This window comes from Betta splendens, chromosome 6 (genome assembly GCF_900634795.4).
Source record: "Betta splendens chromosome 6, fBetSpl5.4, whole genome shotgun sequence".
Classification (NCBI taxonomy): domain Eukaryota; kingdom Metazoa; phylum Chordata; class Actinopteri; order Anabantiformes; family Osphronemidae; genus Betta; species Betta splendens.
The window spans coordinates 16,428,272-16,447,466 of NC_040886.2; the positions used below are offsets into that span (position 1 = coordinate 16,428,272).

Below are 19,195 nucleotides of genomic sequence, written 5' to 3' on the forward strand. Positions count from 1 at the left end.
GTATGAGCATGTGCTGTATTTTCTACAGGCTGTAATTTCAGGACCATGGAGAGTTCTAGTTACTAATTCAAAGCAGTGGAACACAATAGAAAATCTGCTTTCTATTCTGTTGAGAACCACAAATGTACTGGAATCAGACCCAATGAGTGAACTGCAACAGGAATGTCACATTCTCCTTTTGCAGCAGCACAGACAGAACCTCCACATGTAGTGGATCCCAATTATGTGCCGCCGTGTTCTTTGCTGTACTGATCCCCAGTCAACAAAAAGAGCGGCTTCTTTACCTGCAGCGGACAAAACCCAGACGTTCTGCTCGTCGACGCAACAGGATCATCCTGAAACCTGATGCTTTGACGGCCCATGTCTGGCAGCTGGATGTAAAAGTTGCAACCAGTTGCAAATTTCACAACCCTCACGACACGCGAGCCCCCAAAAGGTGTGGCGTAATTATGAGGTGGACTCACACCTGAAATCAAAGCCATTCATGGCGCCGCCATCTTCTGCCGCTGCCCCTGCGTGGCCTTTTTAGCGGCGGCGCTCTAAAAGCCTCGGTTTTGCCACCACCTCGCAACAAGCCCATCCTCCTGACCTTTAAAGTGAATATACTTTCACGGGCACTTATTACATTTCCGCGCTACTCTTGTACTTTCTTGTGAGGTTCTTGGCACAAACACCCCGCAGACCCTTTGTGCCGCTCTTTGCTCCCACGCTACGAACACAGGCACTCAATCACATTAAAGTCTCCTGTATGACACATTCCTTGTCACATCAACGCACACTTCACTTTGCACAGAGAGAGGCGACGTTTCGCTAAGACAGATCGATGAAATGTTAGTATTTCATGTTTTCTGTGCAGAACAGTAACGTCTATGCTCTCGCTACTCATTGTTGTGCTACTCTATACCAACAAGTCTAAAAGCTACTGTACAATGATGAGAAGGTGTAATCGCTCTCAGCATCCTATTCACACTTACAGCACACACAAACGCGTGCATTGATTCGCTCCTTGTCACTCATCTACCCTGACTTGTATTATTGTGCTGCCATGTGAGATGCCTGGTGCAGTGAAAATGGAGAGCAGAGTATCTGGCGAAGCTGGAGGGGAAAACTACCCTCAGCGGGCCATGAATGGCGAAGGTCCTGAGGAAGCATTGTGCCACGGCTTGGAGGCAGCATCCGAATGAGCAGGGCTTGGATTTGGCATCACTGACATCTGCTTTCAGGAAAATGTACACAAAGTAGAGATTCAACATTGGGCCTGATAACGTTGGCTTCTACAGTAAAGGGGAAGGGACTGCGCATGGCTCAGGGGCAGATGGTTTCACTATGACATCTGGGATAAAAACTATTTAAATAATAGGCCGTTCAAAACTATAATGTTGAAAATGTGTCGCAGCAAAATGATAATGAATGTCATTAAAAGCTCTGAAACAGTGGTTCAATCTGTGTGACAATTAGAACGATGAGGGAGAAGTTAACTACCCAGAATCTGCAGTTAGTGTCTATAACAAGACAAAAGAGGTTTGTCAAGGTCAAGACAGCTACTGTAAGCTACAATGCATCAGAACCTTTAAAACATGCTGTGTCTCCACATGACCTTAATACAAATCTATTCTCAACCCCAGAATAATAAGTGGAGGCCCAGTGAGTCCATCTGCTCTAAATCATACCTACAGTAGCTTTGTTAGGCCAGCAGTCGCACGAGCAGCACTTCTCAGACTTCAGGGGTTTCATTTCCCGCTAAACAATTGGCCGGCTGCTCCTCGGCCTCGCTGCTGCTGCTGTGCGAGCAAAGACTGCAGTCAGAAACCATGCTCCCACTTGCACACGCTGCTTTGGGCAGACTATCATTCCCATTAAACTAATAACAGTTAGCTTCTTATCTCACAATGTCTTGGCAAAGTCACTTCCACCCTTGAACAAAACACAATGTCTTGGAACGCGGCGGCTTAATCTATCGCTGAAGTCCAAATGAGGCCGTATAATCCTTTGCAATTTGCCTCCTTGTGTTCTACATTATCACTGACGCCTACTGTGTTTTTTAGTACACAGATTCCTCTTTTTGGGGACAAGATGCTGTGATTGAACTTTTACGAGCTTGTTTTATCTTATGTAGTAAAAGATTCTAGTGTAAATAAGCACAAAGGTTCTGGGATGAGTCCGATTCAGTCCTTTCACTGATGCCTGTATGAGAAGAATTTCCTTTATTAACAACAAGTCTTCAGGGATTTAGCTGTAATAAGGGAAATGGTCCGGTTTAGGTGAAGCAGGTCAGCCAGTGCCTGAACCTCCAGCATGTCCAGCAGGCTGCCCAGGTGCAAGGATTAGCCACATCCTTTCAAGGCACATTCAATGATTACATCCATTTTTCAATCATGCCCTGCTGAGCACTCAGACTTCTTTATTGAGCGAAAGGACTGTAGTGTTATGTAAATGAGCAGAACTATAAAGCGAAGCATCATCTGCATAAAAGAATGTGTGAGTTTACGTATTTTGGAACAGATTAAACAGCTGCATTTAAATCCTTGCATAACAATGGGAAATGTACAACTTCACAAATTCCTGGTGAATATTGTAACATATGCTTTATATAATCTTTTACACTTTGGAAAAGGCTCATTCTTTGAGTCTGGGCAGACTCATTTGGTAAGGTGGAGGAAGCCGTCTAAACCCCTATTTGGCTGCTAGCGTGAAGTCCTAAATGCTTTCTAAAATCTTTAGAGCATAAAACGCACCAGGAGCATTACAGTAGCTGGATGACAGGCAATGATGGAGGGCCAAAGGGGTGAGGGACAGAGTTATTTTGTTACCACATTGAGAGTGACGAGCGTGATTGGGACTAAAGACTTATGGAAGTATTATTTAGCTGTCAAGGTACTGTGAATAACTCAACGTGTTCTCTGACAGAGCCTGCAGGTAGAAACATCAGATCCCTTTTAGAACCTTTACAGCCAAGACATTTGTTTTATTTACACATTAAATGTACATGTGAATTTGGAGGAACAGTTTTATTATAGTTGTTCTACTTTTATAATCACACTTCTGCTTGTGTGCTTGCCTGACACCATTGGACTTGGCATGTCTGGTCTTTGGACTATTTTTTTCCTAAGGCAAGGCAATCTGCAAATTCATATTATTAATAAGGAACAAAAGTCTGTGTTTTTCTGCATTTACTAAATGTATTAGTTGAATAAAACACAACTTCCTGATTAAAGGATGGTTCCATGTTTTGGCCACCTAAAATGACCAAGGGGGTTAAACCTTATAATTCACTGGCATAAAGCTGCAGTAAGCAGTGGTTCTACTGTACATCTTTACAGAGCTCTGGCCAAACTGCAGCCGGAGAAGTCACCGACTGTAGAGGCTATTTATTTCACATTTGGGTTTTTGTTTGCCACTAAGAAAAATATGACAAATGTGTTTACGAGCAGAGTTTCGGCCTCAGACCCCTGCAGATATTCCGCTCATGGCCTCTGAAACAATGGCTGCATTCTTATTTATTTCTTTTGATCTGCAGGGCACCATCCGTCGTCGTGCTACCGGCCTGTCATCTCGGCGCGCAGACAATGGCTTTCTGACACGAGAGCTCCTTGTAAGAGATGTTGCCAACCCTCAATCTCGCGTGCTGCACAGACACAAACAAAAATGTGTACAGTGATAAAAAAAAAACACACGGCTGCCGCGATCACGTTGAGCACCACATACACGTGCACGCGCGCACATACGTGCACATAAATCTAATCTGGCCCTGGATCAAATTCCATTCTTTTGTTTCTTGGACAGTTAAAGAGGCTGCGAGTGATATTAGCTTTGGGGCGTCCGCTCACTCTTCACCAACACCACTATCATTCTGAAGGGTAGATAGCTTTCAATCACTTCATGGGTTTCACCGAGGCTTTAGTAAATTGTTGACAGCCAAATCCGTGTCCATTCGCTGAGTGATTGCAGGCTGAGGGAGGTCTAATCTTTTCTCCACTGACTGCTGCAGCGTGTACAGTATCGAGGCCCCGGTGCATCACGTGCTGAGGAGCAGTGGAACAATTTAATCATCATTAAACCCGCGCCTTATGCTATGACCACAACACAATGAAGCCGTTTTACATTTCACAGAGGTTCTTTATAAAGATGTCGACGGTCAGCAGATTTTGCTTATGTCACATACATAAAAATGCTTATAGAAGCCCAGCGCCTCTGGCTTATTTTCCAGTGTCTGCACTCTTAATGCTATTCATGCATTTAATATTGTACTAAAAAAGGCATGAGTCATGGAAAACTAACATAATGCATATGAGGTGCAGCTGAAAAGGCCCCGCTTCATACAAAGGACTGTTAAACATCTAGAAACATTCTGAATAAATATAAGCTATTAATTATTTAACAGTCTGTTTTTTGTCTCTGTGGACAGAATCAGAAAAGTAGCAGCTTGTCACAAAACAATAATAAAACATGCCCTGAATGTACAATACTTTACAGGCAATGAATTACTTACTGGGCTGATTTTAATTAAAATGTATGTGTTCCATAGAAACAAAGCTTGAACTGAAATGACTTTTTTTTTAGCAAATAGTCTTTTTGTACTGAAGGTGGAATGGTGCCGACACACATCCACAGCTTTCTAAATTACGACTGTACCTGAATCCCCCAGAAGCTGTGTAATAAGTGAGTGTTCAGCCACATTGATTCCAGGGAACCTCATCAGCATCTACTCTGTGCTTCCTCATTGTTTGTTCTCCTTTGTGTCGCATGACAAAAAAATAAAATAAAATCACTCACCCCAGTATTTTCCATTTGACCTTCGCTACGTGGCCGTACGCTGCGTTACTCACAGCAGCTTAATGGAACTACTGATGCGTGAATACGCTCACGTTCACGCCCACGTTAGATGAAAAGTGATGCTGCCTCAAAGTTTGGCCCTTTTAACATGACGCACTATCTGAAACTGTACGTTCACCACAGTTTGGACGAGGCCTCGACTCCAGCTTTGAAAGCATTGCATTTGTTTTCTTAGTAGAAACCAGGTCCGTGGGTACGCACAGCTATGATCCCACATCAGCATCACTAGAGCAGCCAAGAAAAGCATTTAACCTCCTCAACCCGTCTAGACTTCAGAAGCAAATGCATAAGTGTTTGGGCCCATACATTCACCCAGACACACACAGGCAAGAAAACTGTGGAGCGCTTGGACAGAAAATGTATTTCCTCTATTCTGGCTCCTGCGTTGCGTCAGCACACTCTTGTTATTTCCACGCTCTTTCTGAGGCGATCATTAGGTAGTGGTGGTGGTGTGTGTGTGTGTGTGTGTGTGTGTGTGTGTGTGTGTGTGTGTGTGTGTGTGGTGGTGGTGGTGGTGGGGGGCTCTCCATTGGGTGGCTTTACTTGTTACAGGTTAAGGCTGTTTCCCTCACTGTGTGTGACAGTGAATGTGGCTGCAAAGTGCACTTGGATCATTATTTACAATTTTAGTAACGGAAGGTCAGCATCGAGATGAGGGGTCAAATGTCAGAGAGGACCCTTCTCTCCTTTCATTTGTTAATCAACCAACACTGAGCAAAGTTGAGCCAACAACAATGACATGATTTATTGAACTCCTGAATGAGGAGGTACAAAGGTGAAAACTCACTCCTACTCATGTCTGGGTAAAAAATGCTTCTTTGTGCAGCAGCATAACAAATGCATGCATTATATGCACATTTGCATATGTCATTTCCTGAGATGGCAGCACAGACGTGTTAGTAATGTGTGCTCTAAGAGTGCGTCTCATTCACATTCTGTGTTAAAGATTCTTCTTGGCTGCAGCGGTTCAAGTGATTAATCAGACTTTCCCGTGATTGATGGGTGCCATTATGATTCAGACATTAATTACACCCTTTTGCAATACATTCCCGTCACCATATACTTGGCAGGTTCACTATCCTGCTCTGTGATTATTATGTTCCTCCCCTCAACAGGAAGACCTGGCGTTTAGTGTTCCGTGCCCTAGCGGAGGTATTAATAAAACAGTCTGCGTGTTGTGCTGCGCAGGAAAAACCCTGTGATGCTACTGTTCGTTCAGAGAATCGCGGCCCACGCTGATGAGCGAAATGATGATTGAAGGTTAATTAGGTTTTAACACAGGAGGGGAAGCTCGGCGAGTAAAGAGTCACACGTCTGCTTGGGTCTGCGTCTTCTGAGTCTGGTTGAGTCGGAGCTGCAGCCACACCTTCTTCTTCTTCACATATTTAACAGTATATAAATCCAGACATGCAGACGGAAGCTCACTTCGCCAGTCTGGGAAAGATGATTGACCGAGAGGCTTCGATTTGATAAGTTTTGACCTTTAATTACTTTGCCTCATCAGACCAATTAGTTAAATACCAAAATGCTCTGCCAATATTCACTGTTTCGTCCTTGAGCCGTTATTGGATTCAGAGCATTGTTTGTGAGGTCCAGTTAGTTAATGAACTGCAGGTAAAGGCTCAACACTCAGGTGCAAATATCCTTGTGTCATATCTGCACCACACAAAGCACGAACTCCGTAGGTGCCGTTTCACATCCAGACAGTAACCGGCGCTTTGACGGCTGAAGTCAAAGAGGACTTGACACAGCTTTGGGAGGCAGCTCAGAATTAAAGGTGAGACAGGTCACAGCAAGTGCCCCACTGATACTGGAGCCAATAAACACGCTGCTCTCAGCTGGAGACAAAGCCGTGCCACAGGGATTAAAAGGTCTCCTGAACGATTGACGGGCGAGGTGGGCTCAGCAAAGTGTCCACGAGGACTCACGCTGAGTCGTGTCTGTGAGACTGAAACGCCGGGAAAACCTCCGAGTTTCACAAATACCAAATTATCTTCTGACGGTTTGTGTTCATTCACATTTAGCATGAATGAGCAGAACCTTGGTGGCGCTGAGGCTCCCGTGCTCCTGAGTGTTCGCTTCCCAATGACGAGTGGTTCCCTCGCTGCTCCATCAGGTTGGAGGCCGGCGTTCAGACGAGGCCAACGAGGGCCTCTGGCTTTGACGTGCGGCTCATCGTGATGCAAATGCTGCAGAATAAATAGGGTTTATGATGCAAGCTGCTTTCCACATGGCTCCACGGTGCGAGTTCGCAGATTTATGTCGCGTCTGCGCATTTGGAAACTTTCGACCTCCACATTTCTACGCAACCGTGTGATTCACGAGGATTCTTTTTGTTGGCACATTTGCGTGAATGTGTTTGAAAGGGCTGCTTCACCTGAATCAAAAGACGGCCTTGTGTCTTTATTTGCAACTGCGTGAACCTCTAATTACGACGGGCTCGCTGTCGGTGTCGTGACACGCGGAGATGGCATTGAAACCGGGGACGTGACTGAGCGGCTGAGCACTTTCCAATCTGAAGTAGCTGCTGCAATTGTTGCGGACGCACAACAGAGTTATGAATAGCACACGGCAGAACAGGAATCATCAACAGTAACATGAATATGCCTCTGATGGCTAAAGTGTCTGTTTTATTTACACTATATTTTTAAGGGGGGTCTCGCTGTGCATCGACTGACGCTTCCAGCGTCTGTGCCAATCTTAAATGTGACCCTATAATTAATCCCGTCTTTCCAGACGGAGCAGAACCGGCCTTTGTACTGAGGAAGGTCTGGCTGTGACCTTGCAGCGACGCCTCACGAGGCCCCTCGAGTCCTGCTCAGTACTTTACTGTTAAGGTTATTGACACAATGTTGTGGCACGAAGGAGCCTTGGAACAAACAGGCCGTATAATTGCTTTTGTAAGACGGCTCTTTGATGTCCGGAGGGTTCTGATGGGACTCATGACAACGCCATTATCTAACGCTGCCTTCACCTTCTGACTATGATCTGCTGGCAGGTAATCACAGGCAGAGCAGCAGTGCGTGGACTCAGGCCTGCGACCACCCTGGTGCAGTCCCACTTATTGGATTCGCTCTTATCCCAACGATCTCATCTCCAGGTCATTAAAGTGGGCCGGGCCGAACCCGAGGCACCAGGCGCTCCTCCGACCACCGACCTCCACCTCCGGAGCCCAGAAAGCATCCTTCATGTTCTGCAGAACAGCACCCAACAAATTGCTTCTCAACAGGGAGTCGATGATTGTTTTACAATCGGGACACATGCGACACATTAGTTACTGCCACTTGGAGCCGCGACAGGTTATTTGTCAAACAGCTGGTTCATGTATGCCTTCATTGAGGCCGTATTTATACACTGGTTGCCAAGTGAAAAGGCGCCGGAGACTGAAGGCTCATTTCAACTTTAAACCGGGCATGATGAAGAATCCAACATTACATGTGCTATTAAACAGTACTAAAGCTCACAGAGAACATATAAATCTCCCGCACGCCGGCGCCTTAGAGGACGTGAGCCGGATCCGGGCACCGAGGACCACACAAGCGTCTCCGCACTGCAATTTACTGGCTGTGGTTCTAATGGATGCTTCCTGTGATCTGTGTCTTGTGTCACTGCAGACAACTGCAGGACTCTCCCCGCTGCTTGTGCTCCGCGCGCCCAGCGTCGGGACACTTAGCCTCATTAAAGCGATGTGCTGCTCGCTGCTACTCGCCACGCTTTGTTGCTGGCAGACAGAATAATTGGTGGCATCAATTAAGGCCTGCTTACTGTCCTACCCAAGAACGAAGCATGCCCAGCTGTACCTGAGCAAAAGTCCAACCCGTACCTTTGAGCTAATTACTTTGTCCATTGAGAGGCTGGAGTCAGTAACAGACTCGGAGACTGATGCTTGTTCTGTTCAGGTGGAGCCGTGGCCTCCTGCACCCGCTGTCTACTCACCAGCAAAACAATGGAGACAAAGTAAACAGGTTTGAGGAGTGCGGGCGTCCTGCCATCTGGGTTACATGTGGGCCACTGGGAATGAAAAAGCAATTTCTTGACTTTCTCTGTCTTTGCTACACTTGTACACTTGACCTTGCGGAGGAACACCTCTGTGATCGCTGTCTGCTTTATTCCCACCCAGCCACCGCGGCTTGAGAAGATGGGCTGCACCTCCGAGAGGCAATAAGCGAAGACCGCGAGGCCGAACTCTTTTTGTTTGTTTCTTTATGTAAGTGCGTGAGAACGGGTTTATTTTATTCCCAGCGCTCACATGTTCTCGTCACCTATGATCACAAAATAAAGGAATCCAGAAGTAAAAGCAGCCGTAGTTATAAGTCGACAACTGTCAACTCATTTACACTGACTTTATTTACTTTATTTACAACAGTGAAGCTACTCAGGTGACGCGAGTAACGGAGTATCGCTCAGTTTTAGTGGCACCTGTCAAGTAGAACACTCGATTGTTGATGCGTTGGAAGCATGAAAAACGGACGAGCGCAAGGATGAGAGGGACTTTAAATGTTGACGGCTGGATCAGTTGTTCAGCAACATACACACACACACACACACACACACACACACACACACACACACACACACACACACACACACACACACACACACACACCCACACACACGCACAGGTGCTAAATCAACATCATGGCAGGAAGCGCAGCAGCCAGTAGTTTGCAGGGAGTCAAAGTGCTGTTTAGTCCAACGGAACATGGCCGAACATCACACCCAGCTAATACACACGCTGCTCGTAGTGCGTCAGAGGTTCTGAGTAGTCGTTCTCTGGGCTCCAGAGACGAACCACACATTTGGCAGAACGCCGCAAGGTCGCACCAGCGCCAAGACAGAAACTCTTGCGCTCGGTATTTGTGCTGGTGAGTCACGGGGCCACATTAATCAGGTTACGGAAATAGCAGAGTTTGCTGGCGCATGACAGAAAATGATGCAGCTAGTGGAGGTGAGGTGTGCAGTGATGGGAATCCTTCTCTTCCTTCCTCTTCCTCTAAAAGCAGGCTGGAAAATCAATCAGCAGCGCGGCTTCCTCCCGCGCCGGCTCCTCGTTCGCGCTCCGTTTTTTCACGTGCCGCTCCTTGTCCCCGAGTGCACGAACGCAGAGAGCGCTGCAGACCCGTGGGTTGAAGTGTTATCAGCGCGATCAAACTGCAGACGCGGGCGCGGCGCAGCCCGCTGACCTATAAAAATAACGAGATCAGCCCATAACCAAAAGATAATAAGCTAAATCAAAGCGATAACAGGCCATGTGTCCGTCAACAGCGCTGCCCAGCGACACCGTCCTTGACCTTGAAATCCCACTGCCTCAATTATTGTAAATCACGCCCGATAAGAGCATCAGCCAAATGTCAAAATAAAACCAACGTAATGAAAAAACCATGGGTCATATGGGACTTATCATCAAATCTCAAACGGGAAAAAAAACCTCTCTTATCGGGATTACTGCCCGGAGCCGCGGTGCTGACGACACGCGGATATGAAACCAGCGTCGCAGCCGCGGACGCCGACATGCTCGAACGTCCTGATGTGTGTTTTCCATTTCCTTTCTATCTGTACTCGGAACGCGACTTCCTGTTATACCTCACTGCACTTTCTATCAAAACCTCAATTCATGGGCGTAGGTTAGATTTATTTCTTTGAATCCAAACGATTGCTCTGCGTTTCTTGCTAAATTGCATCTGCTCCCCTTCTCGTTCTCCATCTCTTGTCTATTAAACGCATCAATATTTTATGTAAGATATGGTCTCACCCATTACGACCGACCTCAGAAGGAGCTCGCTAGGATCATCTCTGCTTGAGCGCCGTGTCCAACAACGCGAGGGGTCGCGACCTTTCCAGGCGCTGATGGCTGTGCAATCGTTTTAACAGCACGGTCCGACCACACAGTGCACATTAGATTAAAGCAAACCTTTATGAGAGGAAGCTGCTGCTTAACCTTGGACTCAAAATCTGCTTGCAAACAGACACATAAATCCAGCAAACAGCCACAACTTTAAATGTTTGAAAGCTCAAAGTCAACCGAGCTGCACTCTCCCGACCCTCGAGTTATGAACGGAACATCATTTAAAATGAGGAAAGCAGGCGCTGATTTTTATTGTCGGCCTCAATAATGATGCATGTGAAACAAACAAACACAATGTTTACATCAGCCATGACCTCTCTGATAGTCACACACACACACACAGAATGGATCCATTCAATCTCCAGCAATGGTCTTCATCAGGAACTGCTTTTATGAATCATCATATTCCATTCACATACACCTGTGTGTACGTGAATACACATCCGTCTCCATAGCAACAGCGTACAGCAGAGCAAGGGGTAAACAGAGCATTTTACCATGTGCATGAGGGGTCAGTGCTAGAGAGACCGCTATTTGCTTTGGAGTCAACTGGTTTGAGTCTTTCCCCTCTTTTAGCCCTTCGTGATATGAATCCTATTTGTTTTTAACACGCAATAGAATCTAAGTGAAGCCTGAAGCGTGAGCAGGTGCACGTGCCCGCTGCCATAGAGCATCATGTGGTAGCAGAGCAATCATCTGCCACAACGTTAGCATCTTGAATGCTTTTATATAACAGAAAGACGGTCCCTGCACCCGGTGGAGAGCTGACCTTGGATTCTTGCTTTGTGCTTAGCAGGACGGATTAAATGAAATCTTTCACAAACACACTTTTTGCTTCAAGAGATTGGGGCCTATTTTGCCTCAGCTTCATTTCAAAATCGCAAAACAAGACAACTTTTGAAATTCAATCTGTGGCTATTGACAAAAGAAGAGAATACTGTGCAAAGGGGCTGATTTTTCTCTTATCGTTTCCTTTGCGTGTCAAAAGTAGGTCGAGCTGAAAGGCAAACAACTGATGCTCAGTTTTGTGAGACGAAAACACTTTTCCAGAAGTAAACTCCGGAGCAACACGACCTTCGTGTGAATGTCGCTCTTTAGCTCTCTGATGCTTGTTTATGCCATTAATGCCTGTGTTCCACTTGTGCGCTGTCTAACATGGGATCAGTTGGTGTAAGCGTTTCCAATAAACAGTAGATCACAAGCTAAATATTTTAAATAATGGCTTTTGGAGCGTTGTGTATAATTGTGGCATCAGATTGAGGTATTCGATGCTGGAATGTTATTTTCCTTTCAGGCTTCAAAGCATTAAAAATCTCAGTCTCACCAGATGTAAGCAGGAGGCGGACGGACTAGAATCATCAAAGAAGCCTTAATAAATAGAAAAGCAGTAGCGGCTGCATATCCATCTCAAGGTCAGTCCAGACTTCCCTCACAGTCATAAAAGGAAAATATGTCTACGTGTCGGAACATTTATTTATTTTTTTTGGACATCATAAAACTGTCAAACGATTGCATGCAAACATACAGCAGGTTTATGAAAATTGGTCTTAGCTTTGCAATTCAATGCAAATGTGTTTGCATCCACCTAAAGTTTGGGCTGAATGTGGCGTCGTGAAGTCAAATTACCGTCCAACCGCCGCGGAACAGCTGAGCAGCTCATCGAACTGTTATTTATCTAACTAAAACCAGACCAGTTGCTGATTTCACAGGAATGCACTACTTGAATTAGATGCACATAATAATTCCAGCGAAGGCTATTTGTTATTCTGAATGGTGCGTTTTATGTTACTGGCCTTCTGACCACAATTTCTTTTAAACCTGTTGCATCCTGTCACTTACAAGATGTTACTCTTTCCCCTAGCAACCCCAGCAGGGAGATAAAAACACGGAGCCCTTGATAATAGACAGTGTGCATTCAGTGAGAGCCTACATTACGGTGACGCTCTGCAGCCAGAATAGATAATGCTAGAATAAAATAAACAGTGGCAGCCCTGGTGTATTTAATGCCCGAGGCAAAGGGATGAACGGGAGGTTTTTATTTGTTATTGAGGTTAGATTGTGTTGGTTTTCTTACCTCGTGCTTGTTAAAGGGCAGAGGCACAACACCTTTGAAAACATGCTCTTATGCACTGTGTTCACAACATCTGATACGACAACAACACTGCAGAGAGATTCATGACACAAGTCGGATGCTTCATCTTAAAGCAGCAGGTAATTAGGTTGTAACAGGGACGAGTGTAAGCCTTCTATATTCTCATCAGTAAAAAAAAAATGCAGCCTCTTGCAAATGTACAGAAGCAGCGTAACTGTTGCTCTGGGGAAGCCTGCTAGCTCACAGCAGGGGGTTAATTACATATTGTCTCCAAACTAATCTTACAAATGTGCAAAAATATATATTTTCACGCATTCATTAAGCAAACGCCACACAAATTAGCATTTGTTGAATGTGTCAGCGCACGTCCCCCTGTGCACGTTATAGATGTAGATGTGTTGGATTTGAGGAACGCAAAAACAAAATGCAAAACAGTGTGTGGTACGATTTATATAACTATGGAATGAACCCCAGTGGATAATATAATAATCTGTGTAGCATAACTAACCTGCAGGTGTAAAGACTTGACGATGGAATGATGGAGAGGTCCACTGATCAGTTATTCTGAGAGAATTTAAGGTGATTTTGCCAAAAAAGCTGGCAACTAGTTTTGAAATAAGCTGAGAAAAGCGACAGCTAACAAACCCTGACGCAGGTGTCTCTGTGCATAAAGCCAATTAAGCTGTGATGCTTCCATTCTGTTGCTAATCATTCCTAATCATCGTCATAACGACGGGTCCGACAGGCAGCCGCCATTACTCCCACGGTGCCAGGAAGTGATGCCAAAGGGCATGTGAAGTGTGGGCATGAGACACCAACTGGGAAGCGTAATTATGCGCCGATGGATCTTGGGAGTGTGTTAGACGACCTACTGTAGATCCCCACAGTCACTGTACTGTATGTTGTGCCGCTCTGCTGTTCTTTTAGCTGAGATTAAATATTGTTTAGCGATCAGTTCGGGTTGGATGCAGTAGCTTGAAGTGAAAAATGTGCCTACAGTACTTGACCTGAGCAGAAACACAAGGCAGATCACTCAAAGCTCTTTTAACTGTGTATTGTTGTGTTTTGTTGCCATTTTCCTTCTCATTTTTGATCACAAGGCAAAGAGATAACAGAGCAGGAAGAATCGAAGAACTCGCCTGTATTCAGTTTTGAGACCGTCACTGTCATAATTGTCAGAATCAGGTCCAGTGTAACTGGTGGAGTGTTATTTGTGCTGAATGGATCAGCCAAAACATACAAATAGATGAAATCAGGCGAGATCAGAATGATACTGTAATTTAAATCTGACTAAAAAAGGTCCAACTGGAAAACAAATGGGTTTAATTGGACAAAGAATGGCTCAATAGCCCTTAAGCACGAAGCTGATTATGTTGCAGGTACTAAAAATGAACAGGCTGCTTCACTCAGCTGGACTCTGAGCAGAAATTCATCAATTCCGGATCAAGCAAATACAGTCAGTACAGTGAAAAATGGATCGTGCAGTGACTCGGAGTCATTACCTAAATGGCATCTCGCCGAGTCGGGACGTTTTACTTTGCATTCCTCCCATGTCTCCATGACACGGATGCAGTTTCATGCAGAGGAAAATCTTCATAATTCAAAGGTCAAGACATGGGGGTTTTGTATGCAAGATAGAGCGCAAGCCATCGAACAAGAACATTTCTCATTAGCGCTCGCTGAGAGGTGTTTCTTCATTGTTCTTATGCAAATGATGAATCAGTTCTGATGCTGTACATGGACTTGATCCCACGCTGCAGAATATATCACCTGCAGTCTGAAGGCTCGGCGCAACAACATTTGACATGTTTCACTCCAATGCTGAAGAATGAACAATAGCGGCAGAGTGTCTGTAAAAAATATTCAGATGACTTGGCGATTTTAAAATGGAACGGGTTCAGTGGTTCGAGAAACAAAGACATTTAAATTGCATTTGGATTTGATGATACGAGAAATGAAGGTGTCCAAATTATTGTCCCATAGCACCTTCAAGACAAGCGGGACTCAAACAATGATAAGAGGAAATATTCCAGTGAAAAAGCAAGTGCGGTGGCTTTGAGTACATCTGTTACACCCCTTCAAATCAGATGATTATGTCTTATTCCCACCGGGGGACGCTGATACTAACGTGGCAGAAAATAGGTGTAAATAGACCAAGAACTGTCTGAATGCAGATGTACTGTATGAGACACACTGGTAGGAATCCATGCACAGAGCTGATGCACTTACTGTATTTTTCTGATTTGGCCGTATTTGCTTTCACATATAATCATATAGAAGCATATTTGTAAACTGTCCTTGTATTGAGACGCCACATTGAGAATGTGCTATTCAATCACAGGTACGGCAAGAATGTCTATGTTCCCTGTTGGCACCTCACAAATACAAAAATATAAAAATAAAAAAGCCCCAGCAGCTTGGCTCCAGTCTCATACATCTTCAGTCATGCAGAAGGCCGTCCGTCAGTTTTACTGCACATCGGCTTCCTCTCAACGCTGCATCGATGACTGATGGCCCTAAGTGCAACTAGATAACTACAGCAGGGGATGATAAAAATGGGAAAACACACATCCAAGACAGGAAATTGGCCATTTTGGAGCAATTGACACAAAGGAGCTGAAGTGATGGCACTTCCTGTAATGCTCCTCCATAGAAAAGTGAAGATGTCTGCGTGTCCGCAGGCAGATAGTTACACTCCACTGGACTTTTTACCGAGGTACACTAACCTAATAGAGCTCATTTTTTCTCTGTGGGTCTTTCTCTTACTCTGTACTGCTGCTGTGTCAAACCCGGGAGAAGACTGTCATGGAAGAAGTCGCAGTCAATATCCGGGCCCATCTGTAGCAATAAGAATCAATTGTAACAAGGTACGGGAGCAGTGAGCTACTGATGGCGAAGCCTCATCATGAGAGATGTAATAAAACAACAGGCTGGTAAGAGCAGCGTAATGAGCGAAAGGAAATACAAGAAAATGGATCACAAGGACTAAATGGTGAGTCAGGTAGTGGCTCTACTGCATTCACAGCATTTACTATCAGTGTGGAAAGATTAGTTCTGGCTTTTAAATGCCATTTCGTATTTATGATAATTAATTTACAGTATAACAGTGCAATAGCTGCTCCTATAGGGATGTAAGCACAGTATAACTATAAGAGCCCCATGGAGTGCAATCAAACATTTTTATTATTGCATTTTCTCCATATTTAATAATGACAAATCATTAAACATTTAGCCGAGCGTGTTTCCAACAGATATTTTTATCGATGGCACAAACCTTGAACACGTCGTCAAACTCGGCTTCCTGTAGTTAATTAAAGCCAGCAAGTAGTCCATATACTGTAGGAGTGGGTGTAAAATCCCCTTTAGTTCTGATTAATAATTCATCTGTGTTGTCACAAAGTGTTACAGCGGCTGATGCTCATCAGATGCTTGTAATTTAGAGACCAGAGGAACCTTCTCACTGACCGGTCCGACACAGAATGTTCTGCTGCTTATAAATATTTGTGATTTTACATGTATATATATATATATATATATATATATATATATATATATATATATATATACAGTATAAACATTCTGGCGCAAAGGTGAGATTGACAAATTCATATATTGTAAGAAGGATGATGAGTTATTGTTTACTATGTGTTGTTAAATGCATTTGGAAACTGCTGATAGCGAACAGATTGGGAATCATTTCACATTCAAAAATAACAAGGGTTTCATTTCTGGTTTTGTGTAAATGTGCTCAAAAATCCGCAGCCACCTGCTCGAAAGACAGGGAATTCAGACGGAAGCGCTTGCTGACATGCGACGCGGTGGCGTTGACTGACAGCAATTCAGCCAATGAGATGCAGAGAGCGGCGCCTGAACGCGTGAAGGCTGCGCGTGCGGCGCCTTGTTGACTCTCTGCTCGCCGCCGTCTCCCTCTCCTGCGATGGTGTCGCGTTCTCGCCTCCATCAGCTCCGTCGCTGTGCTTTGTTGCTGTGGAGGTGCGTGAGACGAGGCCTGCGCATTCCGGTGCGCTGAAGTCTGAGATGATTTCATTTCTCGCCCCACTAAAATCTGCACACGGAATCGCCGAGCAGCAGCGGTGTCTCGTAATCTGTCCAAGCGCGGTAATACTCACAGGCAGTAATTGGTGACCTGCTGAGTCCAAAGATCTGCTGGAGCTGCCTAGCGCGAGGGAGGCAGGAGGCTGGAGGTGTGAGGTGGCCGAGGTCTCCTCCTAATCCACACACCCCTGCAGCATTCTCTTCAATTAATCAGTCACCTGCAAGAACCAAGAAGGAGCCCACTTTACTTCCTCTACTAACGGGCAGATGGTAATGAGCTATAAAAAGAGTGTGGACAAGAGTGTAAATACAGATACATATCATATTATAATTCTGTGCACAGACATGTTCCATCAGATGCTTGGTTCTGACAATAGGAACGTATTTACATGTGTTACAGCGTCGCACGGAAGAAGCTTCCTCTCCTCCTGCTTTGCTCCTGTACTCACATCTACTGTATTTGCTGCCAAAAATAACCACGCGCTCCATTTCCCTCTCTGTGGGTGAGACACGGTCAGAGCTTGGAAAGGTTGCGGATGCCGCGTTTAATCTGCTCCGTCATTACGTAAAAGAAATAATTAAAGAACTGTTGGTGAAATTACTAATACGTATTCACATTTCCAACAACTTACTTTGTTTTTAAAGCCTTTTGAACAAACATCTACCGGGATTATGAGGTCACATACAAAGCAAAATCCTAATCAAATCAAATTCATCAAATGAAAAACATATCAGTAAAAGGCAACGACTCCTCGTTACACACTTCAACTACGTTGTGATACGCTCACACTGATGCCTTCAAACCAGAAGGGACGTAACTTCCTTTGATTCGCTGGCTGGGAAAAGTGAGACCTTGGATCCAAAGCGAAGTGTTGGAGCATCTGTGCTGGCGTAATTTGTCTGCAGAGCTGTTGGCAGTAATAGAGACACCTTGTTCTTCCTCTGCAAGATGCTCCATATCTCATCTGCCTCATTACTGGCAAAACAATTAATTTCAATGCATGATACTCGGGTTCTGATTATTTACTAGCATCTGTGTCGCAGCGTTAATTTCGCATTACGACTGATGAAGAAGCAGCTGCAGCGCTTTGCTGAACGCTCAGACTTTCCAACAGGTCAGAGGAAAATCTAAACATCACACAAATGGCAGCTTCCATCAAAAACAATGGCAGTATAGAAAGGTTCGATGCATTTTAATCACATGTATGTAAATTTAAAAGCACAAGAAATATCAATTTCCTAAAATAAGTTACATGTGGATGCTAGTTCTCTTTATGAGCTGCTACAGGCAACAGCTGAAATGCCAAGAAATGCCACTGCTGCATATGAAGCATGAAGACAACCTGCAATCAGTCACATGAACAATGACAGTAAACAATATTTCACAAATCCATGCATACGCTACATGAACAACAATGTTATTGGAGCATTTAGAGAACAGGCAAAAGCCTGAGAGCTTCAAACCTGCTTTGACTGTTACCAAACTCCACAGTAGCATTGTTGTGGATGTTTCCAGTGTCCTGTGCAGAGCTGCAGACGTTGCATAAGGCCCCGTCCTGCCATGTTTGTTTTCTAGCTCAGACTTGATGTAGGCATTCTGTTATTCTGCCCCAGGACTCCTCACAGCTGTATTTAAGCATTAATGGCATTACCTGCTGCAATAGCAAACACATTATGCTCGGCTTCCCTCTGATAATGTACGAGGAGCTGCTTGAGCGCGACCTGGAAGTCGGGTCCCCGTCAACGTCGCTGTGGGGTGTTTTGAGAGGGAAGCGGAGCCTGACGCGGGAGCCGACCCGCCGAGGCTAGCGCGGCTAACGCGGCCAGCGCTAACGTGGCTAACGCGCGCTGAGCAGGAGGCAGCGGCTGTGACTCGATGGCAACGTGGACGCTTCACTGACACCTTACAGAGATAGTGTCAGTCGGGAGCGGCGGAATCACGGAACAACCTGCAAGAAAACAAGTTCTTGAAGAACTTGGGGGAAAGTCGCGGCTAAGCATACAGCTCACAGATTTAATCTTAATAGAAGCTGATCCCATATAGGAGACAGGACCGGGGAGAGAGAGGAGATGAGTCATTGATAAACACCATCTGCACCGCATTTAAAATGGAGAACGGGGAGCTAAAGCGAAGGGGAAACTAGAGCACGATAGACGACGGGGGTCTCGTGGAAAAGCCCTACTAGGAAGCCTGGCAGAAAAGTAATTTCAAGGGTAGGAGTGATATAATAAATACCATAAATGTATGCATAAGTGAATTATGGATCAACAGCAGCGGGGCCTCTGGGAATAAAAAATAAAAACTTTCCCCAATTTCTATCATGTGCTAGCATGATTTTACAAATCATCTCCGTGAGCAGAAGCCTTTG

At 45.0% G+C, this 19,195-nt stretch overlaps 1 protein-coding gene across 2 annotated transcripts in view; it reads right to left on the minus strand.

The window, feature by feature from the left end:
- lingo1a (leucine rich repeat and Ig domain containing 1a) overlaps nt 1-19,195 on the minus strand; it is a 133,153-nt gene that overhangs the window by 23,614 nt on the left and 90,344 nt on the right. For both annotated transcript variants that reach the window (XM_041071125.1, XM_029153438.3), the window contains one exon: nt 16,901-17,044. The gene's annotated coding sequence lies outside the window, so the exon portion shown is untranslated. The remainder of the gene's footprint in view (nt 1-16,900; nt 17,045-19,195) is intronic.